This window comes from Schistocerca serialis, chromosome 5 (genome assembly GCF_023864345.2).
Source record: "Schistocerca serialis cubense isolate TAMUIC-IGC-003099 chromosome 5, iqSchSeri2.2, whole genome shotgun sequence".
Taxonomy (NCBI): Eukaryota; Metazoa; Arthropoda; class Insecta; order Orthoptera; family Acrididae; genus Schistocerca; species Schistocerca serialis.
In genome coordinates this window covers 52847985-52867514 of record NC_064642.1, presented here as the reverse complement: position 1 = coordinate 52867514, position 19530 = coordinate 52847985, and the positions used below count along the sequence as shown (strand labels likewise).

General features: G+C 42.6%; 1 pseudogene; it reads right to left on the bottom strand.

Moving 5' to 3' along the window:
- Positions 1-1321: 1321 nt before the first annotated feature.
- LOC126482659 (5S ribosomal RNA) lies at positions 1322-1439 on the bottom strand (annotated as a pseudogene).
- Positions 1440-19530: the final 18091 nt, after the last annotated feature.

Genomic DNA, 19530 nt, shown 5'->3' with positions numbered 1-19530 from the left:
CAATGGATTATTGGTCATTTCTCTTCCGGATGTCCTTACAAATGTTTTCACGTTTCATTGTCCCACGATTGCTTGTTTTTCACTGGGGTCCCCTCAAAGTTTAGTTATAAGCACCCCGTACCTCGGAACAAACCGTTGCCCACACCGGCACATAAAGCTGTACGTGATCCGTGGGTCAAATAACACAGAAAATTGACAAAAGCTGACTGGGAGCGTATAGTATGATCTGAGGGTTTCAATTTTGCCTATTTTGAAACAACGCTAGGTAAACTGCTCACAGACGTCCCAGTGAGTCGTTTGTTCTTCAGTGTGTGGAGGACATAGTTCACGTTAGAGGTGGCTCTTTGATGTGCTAGGTGTTGGAGCCTGTGACTGACAATAGAGTGCGCAACAACAAATATGTTTATTTCAACATTCTCTATGACCAAATGTTGCCCCTTCTTCTAAACCTTCAAGAGGCGTGTGCTGTGGACACTTGCGTCTCTCAAATCGACAGCAGCCACGTTCACATATCGCACCTCAACTAGTCTGCTAAATCACCTGATCTTAAGCACGTAGAAAATGTCTGGGACTAGAATGAAATTTTCACTCTACAGCGGAGTGTGCGCTGATACGAAACTTCCTGGCAGATTAAAACTGTGTCTCGGACCGAGACTCGAACTCGGGACCTTTGCCTTTCGCGGGCAAGTACTCTCCTTTCTTCCAGGAGTGCTAGTTCTGCAAGGTTCGCATGAGAGCTTCTGTGAAGTTTGGAAGGTAGGAGACGAGGTACTGGCGGAATTAAAGCTGTGAGGAGGGAGCGTGAGTCGTGCTTGGGCAGCTCAATTGGTAGTGCACTTGCCCGAAAAAGGCAAAGGTCCCGAGTTCGAGTCTCGGTTCGAGACGCAGTTTTAATCTGCCAGGAAGTTTCATGTCTGGGACTGTTTTCAACAGCAGGTGAGTCGTTGCCCTGAGCATCCCCGTGAACTGATAGCTCTACGGTATCTAACCATCACTGACTTCCGTTGGATATGAAATACGTGAAGAAAGTTGTGGACTCTCCGTCGTCGAATTCAGGTCATTACCCACGATGGAATGGTTACACGGTATTACCCTGCGAGTAATACATTTTTGCCCCGTCTGCTCGCCGGTACGGGCCCAACGGTGCCGACCGACCGCCGTGTCATCCTCAGCCCACAGGTGTCACTGGATGCAGACATGGAGGGGCATGTGGTCAGCACATCGCTCTACCGGCCGTTTTGTCAGTTCACGAGACCGGAGCCGCTACTCCTTAGTCAAGTACCTCCTCAGTTTGCCTCACAAGGGCTGAGTGCACCACTTTCGCCAACAGCGCTCGGCAGACCGGATGGTCACCCATCCAAGTGCTAGCCCAGCCCGACAGCGCTTAACTTCGGTGATCTGACGGGAACCGGTGTTACCACTGCGTCAAGGCCGTTGGCGTGAGGAATGCAGATGCTAGACTAGCCTGCAGTCTCCGCTGTTGTATCCGGTCACGAGCGGCAACTGTGTAATATCCTGAATACACTGCAAGTGTCATTCGTGCTCAGAACAATGTCCTGTCTAGTTGTGAGTGCGTGATGTCGGAGCTAGGTGACTTGGGTCGTGGGAGAATTGTTGGTGCTCATATGGTGGGTGCTTCCATAGTCAAGTTAGCAAAACTGTTTAGTGTTTCAAGAGGCAGTGTATCGAAGATTTACACCGCATACGGTGAAAGTGGAAAAATAACATAACGTAGTTTTTCACAACGCGGACATAACTGTGTGTTCAGTGTTCCTGATAGTCCTTGTAGAGAATTGCGACGAAAAATAAGGCAGCTGCAAAAAGACACCGCAGAGATGAATGTAGCACTCGCGAACCCAGTCAGCATAAAAATAACACGAATGGAAATCCTTTAGCAGAGAACTGTAGGGCAAGCTGGAATTCCCAGGCTACTCAACAGTGATACGAATACCCCAAGTAGGAAAACGTTTGCCAAAGCCAGAAGACCTCGGCTAAGGAGCAGTGGAAGAGAATCATTTGGTAGGATGAGCCTTACTTCACATTTTTTCCAACTACTGGTAGTGTTTACGTCCAGAGAGTGAAACATGGCAGAGGTTCGGTGATGGTTTGGTCAGCCATTTCATGGTATACCATAGGCCCCATTGTTACTCTGCAAGGTCAAATTACTACCAGGAGTTATTATATACGGTTGACATTGTCATCATACTAACATCTAAAAGTCGAGCATGTTGCCGGCCCAGGTGGCTGAGCGGTTCTAGGCGCTACAGTCTGGAACCGCGCGACCGTGCGGTCGCAGATTCGAATCCTGCCTCGGGCATCTACATCTACATCTACATCCATACTCCGCAAGCCACCTGGCGGTGTGTGGCGGAGGGTACCTTGAGTACTTCTATCGGTTCTCCCTTCTATTCCAGTCTCGTATTGTTCGTGGAAAGAAGGATTGTCGGTATGCCTCTGTGTGGGCTCTAATCTCTCTGATTCTATCCTCATGGTCTCTTCGCGAGATATACGTAGGAGGGAGCAATATACTGCTTGACTCTTCGGTGAAGGTATGTTCTCGAAACTTTGACAAAAGCCCGTACCGAGCTACTGAGCGTCTCTCCTGCAGAGTCTTCCACCGGAGTTTATCTATCATCTCCGTAACGCTTTCGCGATTATTAAATGATCCTGTAACGAAGCGCGCTTCTCTACGTTGGATCTTCTCTATCTCTTCTATCAACCCTATCTGGTACGGATCCCACACTGCTGAGCAGTATTCAAGCAGTGGGCGAACAAGCGTACTGTAACCTACTTCCTTTGTTTTCGGATTGCATTTCCTTAGGATTCTTCCAATGAATCTCAGTCTGGCATCTGCTTTACCGACGATCAACATTATATGATCATTCCATTTTAAATCACTCCTAATGCGTACTACCAGATAATTTATGGTATTAACTGCTTCCAGTTGCTGAACTGCTATTTTGTAGCTAAATGATAAAGGATGTCCTTAGGTTAATTAGGTTTAATTAGTTCTAAGTTTTGATGACCTTAGAAGTCTAGTCCCATAGTATTCAGAGCCATTTGAACCACTTTTTCGAGCATGTTGATAGTGTAAATATTGTGACTGCATAAAGCCAGATAAGGGATTTCATTGTACGGTTTCTGTACTTGTAATGACGTGTTTGTAGCTTTATGAGTGGAACACTTCATGTTCCCATTGTAGTTCCTTCATGTTTGCTAAACTACACCGAGGTACCGAAGAACAGTGTATGGTAGTCGAGATTTCATGCTGCCTGCATTTTATGACATGTATATTTTTATTGTATCTGTTTTTGTACTACGAACATTCCAAGTGACTGGCTTCACTACTTGTACATTATACGAAATTTTGAAGGTACAGTGCTTCCTGTTGCGTTTTTTGAGGTGGTTTTCAAATTTATACAACATTAAATTATAATTATTATAACAAAATAAGTGGTACATTCTCTGATTTGGATTATTTATTTATTGTATGTCTACAGTCTATCATTCTTGTATCGTTGGTTTGTCTTTATATGACACAAAGTATTTTTGTTTATAACTACTACCACAGTGTCACCTGGGGGCTATGATCCTTGAGTTGAGAGTCTTAGTCTTCATTGTGCTAATGTACGTACATGAGCTTGTATAGCCAGTGGAATATGTACGTTGTTTTATGTAATAGCTATTCTGTGCTTGGCTTCACGATACACTATTGTTCTTATGTTCATAAAATATCGTACTATGATAGGATATAAGATGCATTTGGTCAAGATTCAGTGAAATTTACTACAGAAATTATATTCAATTTATTTATTGAATATCTACAGTGTATCATTCTTGTATCGTTGGTTTGTCTTTATACTTTATATGACACAAAGTATTTTTCTTTATAACTACTACCACAGTGTTACCTGGGGGCTGTGATGGTTAGTTGAGAGTCTTCATTGTGCTAATGTACGAACATGCGCTTGTGTAACTAGTGGAATATGTACGTTGTTTTATATAATAGTTATTTTGTGCTTGACTTTCCGATACACTATTGTTCTCAAGTTCATGAAATATCGTTTTATGATATGATAGGATAAAAGATGCATTTGGTCAAGATTCAGTGAAAATTACTACAGAAATTATAATCCATTCCATGGAGTAGTCAATTTTTACATCCCTTTACATCTGATACCAGTGCGCCTGAAGATGTCGATTTACGCTTTACAGATCTGATGATGACAACGTAGTTTGCTGGAATCGGTCATCACAATAAATGCTGTACAGCAGAGGTCTTGGCTGTTTGAAGTCGTACTTCCGTTTCTAGCAAGGATTATGAGACTTTGTGGTCTACTTAGGAGACAATGGTGGGTAATCCCGATCCATCTGTATTATCGTTACCTGAACTTGGCGCTATTTTCCAGGAAGAATGATATAAGATTCCCTTAAAAACCATACGGGTCCCGTATTAATCCATTTCGAGACGACTCATACCTGTTTTGAAGGCCAATGGGTTTCCTACACCGAATTAGGCCTGGTAATGTGATGTGTTTTCGTGTTTCCATGTTTTTGTTTATCCCCTATGTGTTGGATGTCTATGCTGGACACCCACTGAGTGAGCAATACCTACTTTCTGTCGTTCCTACACACTAACGAAGGTGGAAGGTCCAACATAATGAAGTATCCGCCTACCTCTGTTTCGTCTGAAGTCATGTTGGTAGGTAGGAGGTTTCGAAGCATTTGTTGAACACTACGCCCGTGAGTCGTGGACAACCTATCTCAACAAAGGTATCACCTCTGTAGCCACTATAACTAACGTACTCCAGTGAAATGGTGCTCGACACGGATGTTAGCCAGATAGACTACTGATAGATACAATAAATTGTCATTGTTATATTTGACTACTAAGGGGAGTAGAAGTCGCGATTTAATGTTCATAATCACCAAACTTTGCACCCATGGTCTGGATTAAATTTCTCACTTCTCCTCTCATGGAGTGATCGCGATACGACCATCATATGAGGTACTTTGACCTCAAAAGGCTGCCTGTTGTTAAAAAAAAAAGCTTTATGTCTGGAGGAGTTTCACCACTGCCGGCCGCGGTGGCCGAGCGGTTCTAGGCGCTTCATTCCGGAACCGCGCGACTGCTACGTTCGCAGGTTCGAATCCTGCCTCGGGCATGGATGTGTGTGATGTCCTTAGGTTAGTTGGGTTTAAGTAGTTCAAAGTTCTAGTGGACTGATGACCTCAGATATTAAGTCCCATAGTGTTCAGAGCCATTTGAACAATCTGAATTTGGGTTTCGCCATTTTCCGTCTCTCAACATAATCCACAACACAGACGCGATGCTGCGTTGTACATACCATCATTGCAGTCATCCACATGAAATGATTGCTCTTGACAAAGGACTCTCACACTTATGAAACGAAGGTGCCAGTGTACTTTAAGCGTGAAAACTTTAGCAAATAGGCTGCTGATCTTCTCACAGCAGAAAATGTCATACGATGTGTGTCTGGAATAAAGAAACTTCATGGGAACACAATACAGGAGTAGATCCACGAATGTCAGTGCCACTACTGACTTTAAAATGAAACTTTGTCCTCGGTAACCAAATCTTTTAGAAATGTAGTTTTTTCAGTTACGGAGACTCAAATTTCACAATGACCTACATCAGCAAGAAGTGCAACACTACTTCAACACCTTAAATGTTACAATTTGCTGGACACTAGTCGCTGTTAAAGGAAGTGTTCCAAGTGTCGTCATTGTATTTGGATGCAATACTGCTCCCACCGCTGCAGTGGGTTAATAATTCTTTGAAACATCCCCGAATCATCTCGTAAATCTTCACAAGACTAGAAATCGCTGCTACATTCGACATGATGCCAGTGAGAATGATTCGAAGTCTTATATTGTTATCTAGCTCATTATTATTACGTGAAATACCAGTACTTCAGGGAATAGTTCACTTTTCATCCGGATATAAGATTAGCGTTTAACGTGTTTTCAATGGCTAGATCATTACAGACGAAACATTGTTGGAACAGGACAAAGGTGAAGGAAATCAGCACACTCTATACAGGGTTTGGAGCAAGGCTATATGGTAGTTTTATCTGTGAGGATATCCGGATCATCAGAAGCTATCAAAAGCGACGTCTCATTGTCATATACGTGAAAGTCATAACGTGATAGACTTGTGCTTGACACGTGAAGAGTCGTGTTATTGTCGCAATCAACGTGCGACTTTGAGCTGTGTGTTACTTTATGTCAGCATTTCTTACTTAGACCAGTAAGAGAAGGAAGTCCGGAGCTTATACTTTCAAAAACTGCATGTAATTGAAAGCAGCCTATCGAAGATAACGAGGAACAGAACAGAAAAGACGAGAGTTAAAGATGTCATAGTGACTGTTACGAAATGGTACTGTAAACGGACGGGTTATACAGCTGCACGACGTGATGAAGAGTCGAGTGATGAATGGGAAGATAACTTTCCTTGCCAATAGACGAAGAATTTGATGATGAAGATGTAGGCTATACTACGGAGCTACACTGCGTGGCTGATGGTTCAGAAAAGAAGATAAAACCGAAATTGAGCTACGAAATGTGTAATAAAACTTGAGGGAAGTATTTCTGTAATGATTCACTGCCGTGCATTCACAGCCACGTTACGCACCGAATAATGTGTGAGAAGGCAAATAAGCACGAAAGGAAGAGCTACACATTTACGGCACTGCACGAAAGGAAAATTACGTCGTTTGAAGGGGATAGAACGAGACTAGAAACTATTTGTGTGTTGTAATATCATTACACTGCGGAATATTCTGAAAATGAGGCAACGACAAGTAATTTGTGAGCATAATGAAAACAGCGAAACATGGACTCCCAGTACTGCTTGTAAGCGTGATTAGGTAATGAAGATGTTTGCTGGAAGTACAGTAACTGCTCAGTGAAGAAAGCTGATGGTAAGTGCAAGGGAACAGACACGACTACTCTTGAGACAATCGTCAAGTATTTGCTCTATCTGTGATGCGTGTTGGTAGATAGCAAACAAACAGAGAAGGAAGAGTCGTAACAGTGAGGGCAGAGCGTTCGGCGAACAAGGAACGATACTCTCATTAAAGCGTGTCGGTTCGCAAGCATTAATCAGCACTGCATGTCTCTGTGAGCTGAGCCGCCAGCTCGCGATAAACGCGCAGAGCAAACATTATAATTGTGGAGCTGCGGCAGGTGTAAGCGATTGTCCTTGCCTGGCGGAGAGCACGAGAGCGTAATCCAAGCGTCACTAGCGGAAAATAAATCTCTGCCATTATTAATCGGTAATCACTTCTTCTGGACCAGGGCATATAACAGAAAGAAGAACGACAAAGTCATCTGATCTCTCTCCTAATCGAGTACCACAAACTACAGTTCAGTAATTGGCAGATCTCTATTGTAGTGAGCGACTAACTCGGAATGTCCTGTCTAATAGTGAAAGTCGAGTACAAGTAAACTGACTTCTAATAATTATCAGAAATTTCAAAAGGTACAATGAAACTGATTTTTACACCAGGGGCTCTTCGACACTGTTTGTGTTGTGCCTTTATTCAAAGCAAGTCAAAGGGCGGAAGAAGCAAAGGCGTGCTGTGAATGTGGAACATGTGCTTCCCGAACCCCTCCCAGGCCACCCTCAACACGCACGCTTACCCTCACAAGAGAACCCACGCAGAGATCGTTCCTACCCAACCTTCCAGTCACTGATGATGAAAATGTTTATCATTTGCCGTTGGCGTCTCTGCGATTCAACGGCTTCTACTGTGCAGGTTATCCAGTGCCTGCCCTGCCACTGCAAAGCGTATACGAGAACTGAACGTGCATTCGGCCCCTACCCTTTTACGATTCCGTCAGTTTTACACAGCGAGATACACGATATAACTTTCTATATGACAAGCAGAGGCACGTAAAACAATGATTGCCTGTTGATGGCGTATGGTAAATAAAGACACATGTCTGATCCCGAAGGACCATTTTATTTGGGAATATTAGAAATGTGTATGGGATTTAAATCACATGAAACTTCACGCTTATATGGATATGGTGTCTGTTCTTTCGGACCTGCAGCCGTCTAGAACGAAATTAGAATTAAATATTAATACTTTCGGTTGCTGACGTGCGTTGATATATATCAACGGGGACAGGTGAAAATCTGTGCCCCGACCCCGATTCGAACCTGGGATCTCCTGCTTACATGGCAGACGCTCTATCCATTTTTTTTTTTTTTTTTTTTTTTTTTTGCTGTTTATCGTTGCGTTTGGTTTGGTCGTTGCGGACGTCGCAAGACATCCGTTCAAGTTCGTTGGTTGATCCTTCCACTCAGTTTCTTTATTACAGAGGCCAGCCGACTTTCTGACCAAACACGCAGAGCTACCGTGCCGGCATCCATCTGAGCCACAGACGGCACACAGGATAGCGCGACTGCAGAGACTATCTCAGACACGCTTCCCGCGAGACCCACATTATCACCTTATAGGTCCACACACTACATTCGTAGTGTCCCTACCCAACACACTCATTACTCGTGGAAGACATTCTTACCAAGTCCTGTAAGAATTCGGGTAATATGTGTGCGGAGATGTCCGAAAGAACAGACACCATATCCATATAAGTATATAGTTCTCGCAATGCCGGCCATGACCTTCTTCTTCTGTGCGGATGCACACATATTACCCGAACTCTTACGGGACTTATTAAGAATGTCTTCCACGAGTAATGAGTGTGTGGACCTATAAGGTGAGAATGTGGGTCTCGCGGAAAGCGTGAGGGAGATAGTCCCTGTAGTCGCACTGTCCTCTGTGTCCTCCGTGGTTCAGATGGATAGAATGTTTGTCATGTAAGCAGGGTATCCCGCGTTCGAGTCCCGGGCGGGGCACACATTTTGACCTGTCCCCGTTGATATATATCAACGCCCGTCAGCAGCAGAAGGTATTAATATATACTTCTAATTTCATAATGAAACTACACTTCTGTCGAGTGTATTGTCCCAGATATTGTGCTGATTTTTGTGAAGTATTCTGTATAAAATGTTACCAGATTAACGATAAAAGTGTCCGCCCCTGGTAGCTGAGTGGTCAGCGCGACAGACTGTCACCCCTACGGACCTGGGTTCGATTCCTGGCTGTGTCTGAGATTTTCTCCGCTTAGGGACTGGGTGTTGTGTTGTTCTAATCATCATCATTTCAGCCCCATCGACGCGAAAGTCGCCGAAGTGGCGTCTAATCGAAAGACTTGCACCCGGCGAACGATCTACCCGACGTGAGGCCATAGTCACATGACATTTATTTTTAACGATAAAAGCGTATATGGTAAACTCATTTTCCATTGCATTAATGTATGCCGACCCATCAGATGCAATGACAGTAGAGACTAACGCTCCCTAAGAACTCTGTCTATGTTAGTAATGAGTATGATTCGGAAGTAAGACAGTTTTATAAGAACAGTTGCCTGAAAAGAACAGCGAGTTTCTCACAGTTTATGAGTTAACGATGAACATGGCGAAGTCGAAGTGAACGAAAGTACACTGATGTGCCATACTTTGAAACGAAGGGACCGTACATAGAAACAACCGCTGCAGCATAGTACAGAAAGTAACCGAAAGAAATACGCAGTGAGGCTAACAGGAATGACACTTTTCTTCGAAGACAGTAATTACACTGAGGTCACCACTACTTATAATGGTCCCCTGTATGTTACAGAAGGCGGAATACCGTTCTGCGATGTGTTCCCGTTCTAAACTCCAAGGTTGGTAAGACGTTCTTGTGGTAGGGCGTTCCAGTCCTCTTGCAGAGAGACTGAATACTGGTCTGGTGCCTGTAGACGCGCTGCTATACGTCTCCCCAAGGCATCCCACATGTGTTCGACGGGATTTAAGTCGCTGGCGGGGGGGGGGGGGGGGGGGGCAGGGCAGTCCATCATTCGCCGAATACCCTTTCGTTCCAAGAGTTCCTTCACCTGCGCTGTTCGATGCGATCGCGCGTTCTCACCCATAAAAATGAAGTCATGGCTGTACGCACCCATGAAAAGACGCACATGGAGATAGTGTGCAGTGTCATAATAACACTGAGCGGTGAGTGTATCTTTTTCAAAGATCTGGAGGTCAGTACGCCTAGGCAACATTATGCCTTACCACACCACAACAGCTGGACCACCAAGACGGGCTGTCATGGAAAAGTTGTCTTTCTCTTTGCACAGACGGTGCACCAGCAATGACAGGGAGACTCAAAGACTCAAAGGATCTGTTCCAAGACTGGAATCATATTTATCGACCGTAGCTTCAATACCTCGTGAGGCTCTAGTGGTGAAGACTATTCCAACAGAACCTAAAAATGGTTTAGGTTCACTCATTAACATGGTAAATTTCATAATGCTAGGGCTCTTAAGACAAGACTCTTCAAACAATTGTGCCATGAATTGGGTTCTGGATACTGAGATCCGCTCATTGTCAAAAGGTACAGTATTGGAAAGATTTTTTGGCATTGAGAAAAGAGCTAATAAATATTGTAAGTAGGCTGTTTAGGTTTTTATGCTGGTAACGCCACGTAGCGCTCTGTATGAAAATCACTGACTGTGCTGTGTGCAGTCTGTGGCTGGTTGGCATTGTTGGAATATTCGCTATTGTAGCGTTGGGCAGTTGGATGTGAACAGCGCGTAGCGTTGTGCAGTTGGAGGTGAGCCGCCAGCAGTGGTGGATGTGGGGAGAGTTTTGAGAGCGGACGATCTGGACGTGTGTCCCTCAGAAAAACGAAATTTGTAACACCGGATGTCAGGAACTGATATATATAATTTGACTTTTGAACACTATTAAGGTAAATATATTGTTCGTTCTCCATCAAAATCTTTCATTTTGCTAACTATGCCTATCAGTAGCTAGTGCCATCAGTAGTTAGAATCTTTTATTTAGCTAGCAGTGTTGGCGCCGCTGTATTGCAGTAGTTTGAGTAACGAAGATTTTTGTGAGGTAAGTGATTCATGAAAGGTATAGGTTATTGTTAGTCAGGGCCATTCTTTTGTAATGATTGTTGAAAGTCAGATTGCGTTGCGCTAAAAAAATATATTGTGTGTCAGTTTACTGTTGATCAGAATATGTAATGAGAGAAATGTCTGAGTATGTTCAGTTTTGCTCAGCTGTTTGAAAATCAAATAATGTGAGAGGTTTATCAACACAGTCATTCATCAATTTTTCTAAGGGGATGTTTCATATGTCGACCCTTAGCCAAGGATACCTCACTGGAATCTTCTGATTTTTTCTTGTAATTTGTGTAATTAGTGTAGCTTTTATTTATTGCTAGCGCGTAATTGTAGAGAGAATCTCCAACATTTTTAAGCGTTTCCTCTTACGTTCGAGGTAGATCCACACGGTGACACAGCGTACGAACTCGTTTTATATCGTCTCATGGTTCTTGAGAATAACATGGCGAAATGTTTTCCATCCATCACTGTCGACAAGTACAAGTGCGTGCACAACCCCTATGCTGTGTCAGCAGTATCCACCACCGACTGTTCTCTGGAGGGAGGGAGAAGAGCGACTCGCAGAACTTCAGACAGGCCGAACATTCAACTGAAATGTTGTGAATTGGCACTTATACAGTTTTGGTCGTTAGAGAAGGAAGAGTACCCAGTATTGGCACTGGAAGCAGTGAATACCCTGTTGCATTTTGTCACCGCCTATTTGTGCGAGCTGGGATTTTCGGCACCAACCAACATAAAAAATGAGTAACGTGAGAGATTTATTTCAGTAGAACAGGAAATGCGTGTGAGTTTGTCTTCAATTCTACCACGAACCGAACTTTTGTGCAAGAAGCGACAGGGAAGTTTCTCACTGATAACTCAAACTTGTAAGGCGTAAGCCAATAGATAACGTGTAATCAAGTTTAATTTCTGGAATATTATTATATATTTTGTTGTTATTTAAAAAAATATTCAGTGAAATTACTTCATTTACTTTTATTAGCAATGTCATAAACCTTCAGAAGTACCGCGCCATACCTAGGAGATCGTACAAGTTGAGGACCACTGATATAAATGATGACTGGCCGATGACATTGTTACCCTTAGTGAAAGTGAAAGTGAACAAGAAGTGCAAGATGTGTTGAATGGAATAACCAGTCTACTGAACACGGAAGGAGGATGGAGAGTGAATTGAAGAAAGATGAAAGTCATAAAGAGTAGCAGAAAGGAGATTGATGAGGTGTGTCGTTATCACCTTGAAGGTAACAGCTATCCAATATTTGAGGATACGTATAAAAACTAAGTTAAAAATTAGGTAGACTAAAAAGATAAGGAATGAGGAGGTTCTCCACGGAGTCGGCGAGAAAGGAACACATGGAAAACACTGGCAAGAAGAAGGTACAGAATGGAGTGTATCTGACATCATGGAACAACTTCGATGATACTACAGGGAGGGGTATAGAAGGAAATCTATGGTGAGAGACAGAGATTGGAATGTTGTTGTTGTGATCTTCAGTCCTAAGACTGGTTTGATGAAGCTCTCCGTGCTACTCTATCCTGTGCGAGCGTCTTCGTCTCCGATTAACAACTGTAATCTACTTCCTTTTGAATCAGCTTACTGTTTTCACCTCTTGGTCTTTCTCTATGATTTTTACAACCCCCTCCCCCAAGCTTCCCTCCAGTGCTAAACTGGTGAGTGTCCTACCAACCCATCCCTTCTTCTAATCAGTTTATGCCACAAATTCCTTTTCTTCCAAATTCCATTCAGTACTTCCTCATTAGTCACGTGATCTACCCATCTAATCTTTAGCATTCTTCTGTAGCACCACATTTCAAAAGCTCCTATTTTCTTCTTGTCTAAACTGCTCATCGTCCAGATTTCACTTCCATACGTGGCTGCACTCCATACAAATACTTTCAGAAAAAACTTCCTGATGCTTAAATCTATACTCGATGTTAACAAACTTCTCTTCTTCAAAAACGCTTCTCTTGCCATTGCCAGTCTATATTTTATATGCTCTCTGCTTCGATCACCATCAGTTATTTTGCTGCCCAAATAGCAAAACTGATCTACTACTTTAAGCGTCCCATTTCCAAATCTAATCCCCTCAGCATCGCCTGATTTAATTGGACTACATTGCAATATCCTCGATTTGCTCTTGTTGGTGTTCATCTTATATCGTCTATTCAAGAAACTGTCCATCCCGTTCAACTGCTCTTCCAAGTCCTTTGCTGTCTCTGACAGAATTACAATGTCATCGGCCAACTTTAAAGTTTTTACTTCTTCTCAGTGGACTTCAATTCCTGCTCCAGATTTTTCTTTTGTTTCCTTTACTGGTTGCTCAATGTACAAATTGAATAATATCGCGGATAAGCTACAACCCTGTCTCACTCTCTTCTCAACAACTGCTTCCCTTTCATGCCCCTCGACTCTTATAACTGACATCTGCTTTCTGTATAAATTGTAAATAGCTTTTCGCTCCCTGTATTTTACCCCTGCCACCTTTAGAGTTTAAAAGACAGTATTCGAGTAGCATTGTCGAAAGCTCTGTCAAAGTCTACAAATGCTGTAAACGTCGGTTTGCCCTGACCTATCTTCTATGAGAAGTCGTAGTGTCAGTATCGCCTCGCGGATTCCTACATTTCTTTGGAATCCAGACTGATCTTCCCTGAGGTCGGCTTCTACCAGTTTTTCTAAAGAATTAGTGTTAGATTGGAAAATGTTTAGCAAATAATTGAGGACGTTGGATGCAATTCGTGGTACGATCAATACCAGATAAATCTGTCTGCTCAAACTTAGTGAAAGAAGGCAGACCAAGATAATGGTGACCGGGACGTTGGAAACCGGTTGTTGAACTGAATAAATAAATCTGCGATCAAGATCTGTTTTGGTTCCCACGTATTCAGAAAGGAGATTGATGTTAAACTTAATGTCAAGACTGGGAATCATGAAATAGACGAAGTTACGGAATTATGTTACCACGGAAGCAAAATAACACGTGACGGATGAAGCTAGGAAAAGATTAAAGCGGATTAACACAATCCAAGAGTAGACGCTGGTATCAAACATCGGTATCAATCGAAGGAAGAAATTCTGTGAATGTCAGTTTGGAGAACAGCTTTGTACGATAGCGAATCATGAACTGTGCGAAAAACCGAGAAAAAAGAGAATCGAAGCGTTTGAAATGTGATAGAATAGAACGTAGTTCAAAATTGGGCGCCAGGCTCTCTGGTATGGATGTGTGTGATGTCCTTAGGTTAGTTAGGTTTAAGTAGTTCTAAGTTTAGGGTACTGATGACCTCAGATGTTAAGTCCCATAGTGCTTAGAGCCATTTGAACCATTTGAAAATCAGGCAGACTAATAAGATAACGAATGAGGAGGTTCGCCGCAGAGTCAACGAAGAGAGAAACGTATGTTAAACACTAACAAGAAGAAGGGACAGGATGGAGTACTTGTGACACCAGGAAATAACACCCGTGGTACTAAAGGGAGCGGTAGAGTGTAAATACTGTAGGGGAAAACAAAGATTGGAATAATTCATCAAATATCTGAGGACGTAGAAGGTCACGTCGAACCAGTCAGAAGACTGATGCAAAAAAAGGTAGTTTTGCCGGATGCTTAAAACTTGTTATAAATTAGATACTCAGAGAGCTGTAATGAAACGTAACCTTCCGAAGCTTAACATGACAAACGCAATGTGATACACAACTTTGGAAAAGCCCATTAGCGAGGGGGCTAATTTGGAAATCAACCATAGAAATTATTTCAGTGGGTTCCATATTTTTCAAGGTATGATATCATAAATTTGAAGCTGTTTTCTGGATGAGAAAATTTTATCAGTTTGATCACAGTTAATGTAACTGTGGCCCTAATTAAAATGAAGAAGAAATTTTTTTGTGTGCTTATAGGAATATAGAGGGCTGTGCAATATGTGAATTTCCAATTTTTCAATTGTTTGTGATGAGATACAGACTTTAGAATGATTTTGCATAGTCACAGACAGCAGAGCAGTCGCGGCATAATCGTGACATTGGAACTGAAACGTCAGGTGCCAACTACTTTAAGTAGACTGCATAAACAATTTCTAGGCCGGCCGGTGTGGCCGTGCGGTTCTAGGCGCTTCAGTCTGTAACCGCGTGACCATTACGGTCGCAGGTTCGAATCCTGCCTCGGGCATGGATGTGTGTGATGTCCTTAGGTTAGCTAGGTTTAAGTAGTTCTAAGTTTAGGGGACTGATGACCTCAGATGTTAAGTCCCGTAGTACTCGGAGCCATTTGAACCACTTGAGCAATTTCTAGGCGTTCACCAGTCTTCTGGCTCCTTGTCGCAGCCCACAATGAATTCCTCTCCTGTGTTAACTTCTTAATCCCAGAGTAGCTTTTTCATGAAATGGCCTCAAGTATTTGTTGGACATATTTCAATCTCTGTCTTCCTCTACAGTTTTTACCATCTACAGCTCCCTCTAGTACCATGGAACGTATTAACAAATGTCGTACCATCCTGTCTCTCCTTCTTAATATTTTCTACATTTTCCTTTCTTCGCCGATTCTGCAGAGGACCTCCTCATTACTTACCTTATTAGCAGACCTAGTTTTCAATACTCTTCTATGTAGCACTATATCTCAAACGGTTAGATTGTCTTCTGTTCCGGTTGTCCCACAGTTCATGTTTCGCTACCATAGTATGTTGTGCTCCAAATGTACATTTTGAGGCCGATGTTCGATATTAGCAGAGTTCTCGCGGCCAGGAATACTCTCTTTGCCTGTGCTATCTATTTTTTTATGTCCTCCTTGCTCCGTACGTCATGTATTATTCTGCCTGCAAGGTAGAAGAATTTCCTTAATTTCGTCTATTTCGTGGTCCCCAATTTTGACGTTAATTTTATCACTAGTACCGTATCTTGTATTCCTCATCACTTTCGTCTTTCTTCGGACAACTTTTAGTCCATATTCTTTACTCATTAGACTGCTGATTCCATTCACGCGTCGTGTAACAGTGCTTCAGTTTCATCGAGGATAGCCATGCTATCAGCAGATCTTATCACTGATATCCCCTGACCCTTAATTTTAATGCGACTCTTGAACCTTTCTTTTCTTTCCGTCACTGATTCTCCGATGCACAGACTGAACAGCAGCGCCACAGACTACTTCATCGTCTTACAATCTTCTAATTTTGAGCACTCCGTTGTTGGTTTTCCATTCTTATTTTTTCAAATGGTTCAAATGGCTCTGAGCACTATGGGACTTAACATCTGAGGTCATCAGTCCCCTAGAACTTAGAACTACTTAAACTTAACTAACCTAAGGACATCACACACATCCATGCCCGAGGCAGGATTCGAACCTGCGACCGTAGCAGTTGCGCGGTTCCAGACTGAAGCGCCTAGAACCGCTCGGCCATTTTGGCCGGCCTTATTTTTTCCTGTCGATCCTTGTACATATAGTAACTTATATTATCTGCCTTTCCCTGTAGCTTACTCGTATTTTTCTCAGAATTTCTAACAGCTTACACCAGATATGGGCAACTTTTGGTGAGTCGAGGGCATGATTCTCGCGGGCTGCCTCATCACGCCGCGACAGCGACGCTCCTACCGCATAAAGTGAAAACTACGAGTACAGCGTCCGTGCCGTTAATGTTTACGGGGTAAAGCACCAATATGAATCGCACCCTTTTCCTGACACGCCACACCAACAAGCTATGCCTCAAAACACTTGTTTTTGAGAGTATGTTCATTTTGCGTTCACCCGGAATTTCTTCCGCAGGCCGGATTGAAACCAATCGCAGGCCACGTGCGGTATGCTGGCCGCTGGTTGCACGCTCGTGCCTTAAGACATTCTACATTGTCAAAAGCATTTTCCAGGTCGACAGATCTCATGAACGCGTCTTGATTTTTTTAAAGTCTTGCTTACATTACCAACAGCAACGTCAGAACCGTCTCTCTAGTGCTCTCAGCTTTTCGAAGGGTCGAATGGTCGTCATCTAATAAATCTTCACTTTCCATGCAAGACGCAACAGAAGAAGATAAAGAACTTTTGACATCTAGCAAGTAAGTTAATGTAAAATGTTTCTTACAAGGTTTATCTTGCCGGCAGATTGTTCCACTAGACGAAAGCTTTGTTCAAAAAGTGGGCTATAGTATTATTAAACAATAACACGAAAATCTGGAAGAAGTTGTTGCTGAAACTGTACGAGCAGAGAATGGTAGGAAGAAGGAGGAGGGTTATGGCCCCGCGTCCAGTCGATGACAGGTTCATTAGAGACGGAGCACAAGTCCGGGTGTGGCAAGACTAAGAAAGTGCCCTTCCCGAAGGAACCACTCCCGCCATTGGTCCTATGGGATTTGAGGAAACCATGAAGAGCTTCACTCTGGATGGGAGCAGAAGGATTTGAAGCATGAACTCAGCTGCTTCCCGAATGTGAAATCAGTGTTTTAACTGCTGTGCCCCTTCACTCGGCTGGAATATAAACTCTGATTGCGGAAAAGTGGAAAACGGCAACCTGAAATTATGTGACAACAGGGCTTCAGAAGCTAAGTGGACATGTAGAGCACGGAACGAAAAGCTGTCAGAGGAAATGGGAAACCCTGTCGAGAAGAAGAGACAGTTTAATACAATATCAGACAGTTTAATACAATATCAGACAGTTTAATACAATATCAGACAGTTTAATACAATATCTGCTAATGCATTTATGAATAATTAACCTGGCAATTGAAGAGGCAGGAAAGGAGAGATTGTAGAGGCAGATAAACATTGGAATGGGTAAAACAGATTACGGAGAAAGTACCGTGTATTCTTCATATCTCCAGGATAAGATGAAATCGAAGGAGAATGGCATTATGGCGACCATCGACCATTAGTAAAACACTATCGTTCATCTTTGATGTTATGATATATTTTGCTCTCCTCTCTTTGTCCTTGCGTGTCTGCGCAATTACGAGCTGTTCAGTTGTACTGTGCTTCCACGTTTCATTGCAATTTTTGGTAACGAGTCCCTTGTTGGTGATTTCAGTTCTCTACCATGTCCTCCTTAGGACTGGAATTACCACAGAATTAAACAAACCGAAAGGCTATGGTTTGTCTAAAAAATAACAAAACATGTTGAGTGACCCACAGAAAAACATGGCACACAGGCATGAAAGGTGAAAGTTTTTATTTGATTGGCAACGATAAGTAAAGCTTACAATGTGCAAGTTGTGTAACGTGTTTCACATTTTAGAGCTTTCTTTTTCTACCATCAGTATAGTTAAGTATCACTGGACGAAGCAACTTTTTGATTGCTGGAAATTGTGTTTGGTGCCAGCGAATCCCTACGATCGCAAATTCGGAATGTATCCCACTGACTAAGTTTAGTGTAGCCTAAAACTGAAGAATTGCAAACACGAAGGTTGTACGACGAGTTGTTCGTGAAAGGCACTGCGAAAAATGTTTAGCTTCTTTAATCTGAAATGAATTGCCCACTCTGATGACAGTTAAATGGGAGTGTGCGCATTCTGTAGATGCTTATTTCCAATAAAACTTCTTTCACATGTGATACAGACAGAACTACGGAAACCCTGGTTTAAATTAGGCGATATGTTGCATTAAGATCCCCGCGAAATGATCTGCTAGCTATTGTTTACAAAAATCTCTGCAAATCATATCAGCATTTTGCAAGGTGTTTCCCTGACAAAGCTGAAAGAATTCAACATAAGAGGATTTCAGACAAATTTGAGGCAAGAACCTAAAACTGGCGCAAAAACAGGTAATAATCCTCAATCTTCCAAAGCCCTCTGGCAGTTTTCTTGTCACAAAAACTTCCAGTTCCCAGCCAGAGTCGGCGGAATCTTATCAACAGAAGAATATTACGATGTTATGTGCTGAAAACAGAAAGACTCGGTGAATTCTTACCGTTTACGATTCCCACAAAACCGTCATCTTAAACCAGCTACCAAAATAGAAATTAACCGTTGATGGTGGTTGAACAGTTACAGGAACAATGACTTAAGAATATGCGGTAATGCTGCACATTTTTGTAGAGAACAGGGAAATTACAGAGACTTATTAATTCGATATTAAAAACTTCCAGCATAGAAACCATTTGACTATTAGCTTATGCGAAGCCCAATTTTCGAGTCTATTCGTGATACAGAGAAAAAAGGAAACAATATGTCACATTATATCTGCGGCACAATGTTTGCTTTTGCCGAATATAGCGAGGGAAGAAGTTTAATGAAGATTTCATACTACACAGCGATTCTTTCAAAATTACCAGCTTTTGCTAATTATTTTAGCATCTAGAGTGAGCAGAAATGTGGAGCATCTACTTTCGACCTTATACACGGGGTGAACCGAAATTTCATATCCGCAATCATTTTGAGGCTGAAGCTCTTCTGTCCGTGTTTACTTACAAATAGGTTTGTTTTTGGAGAGGGCCCGCCTTGAAAAAAACACAGTTTCTATTCCCCTGACATGTTTCGCTGAAGTTTCAGCACTATCAGTGGGTTTTTCGTTATCACCATGTTGTGGATTTCCTGGGTTTTGATGGTTTTGATGCTATTTCATGCACTTGTTTTTCGTCACAGCT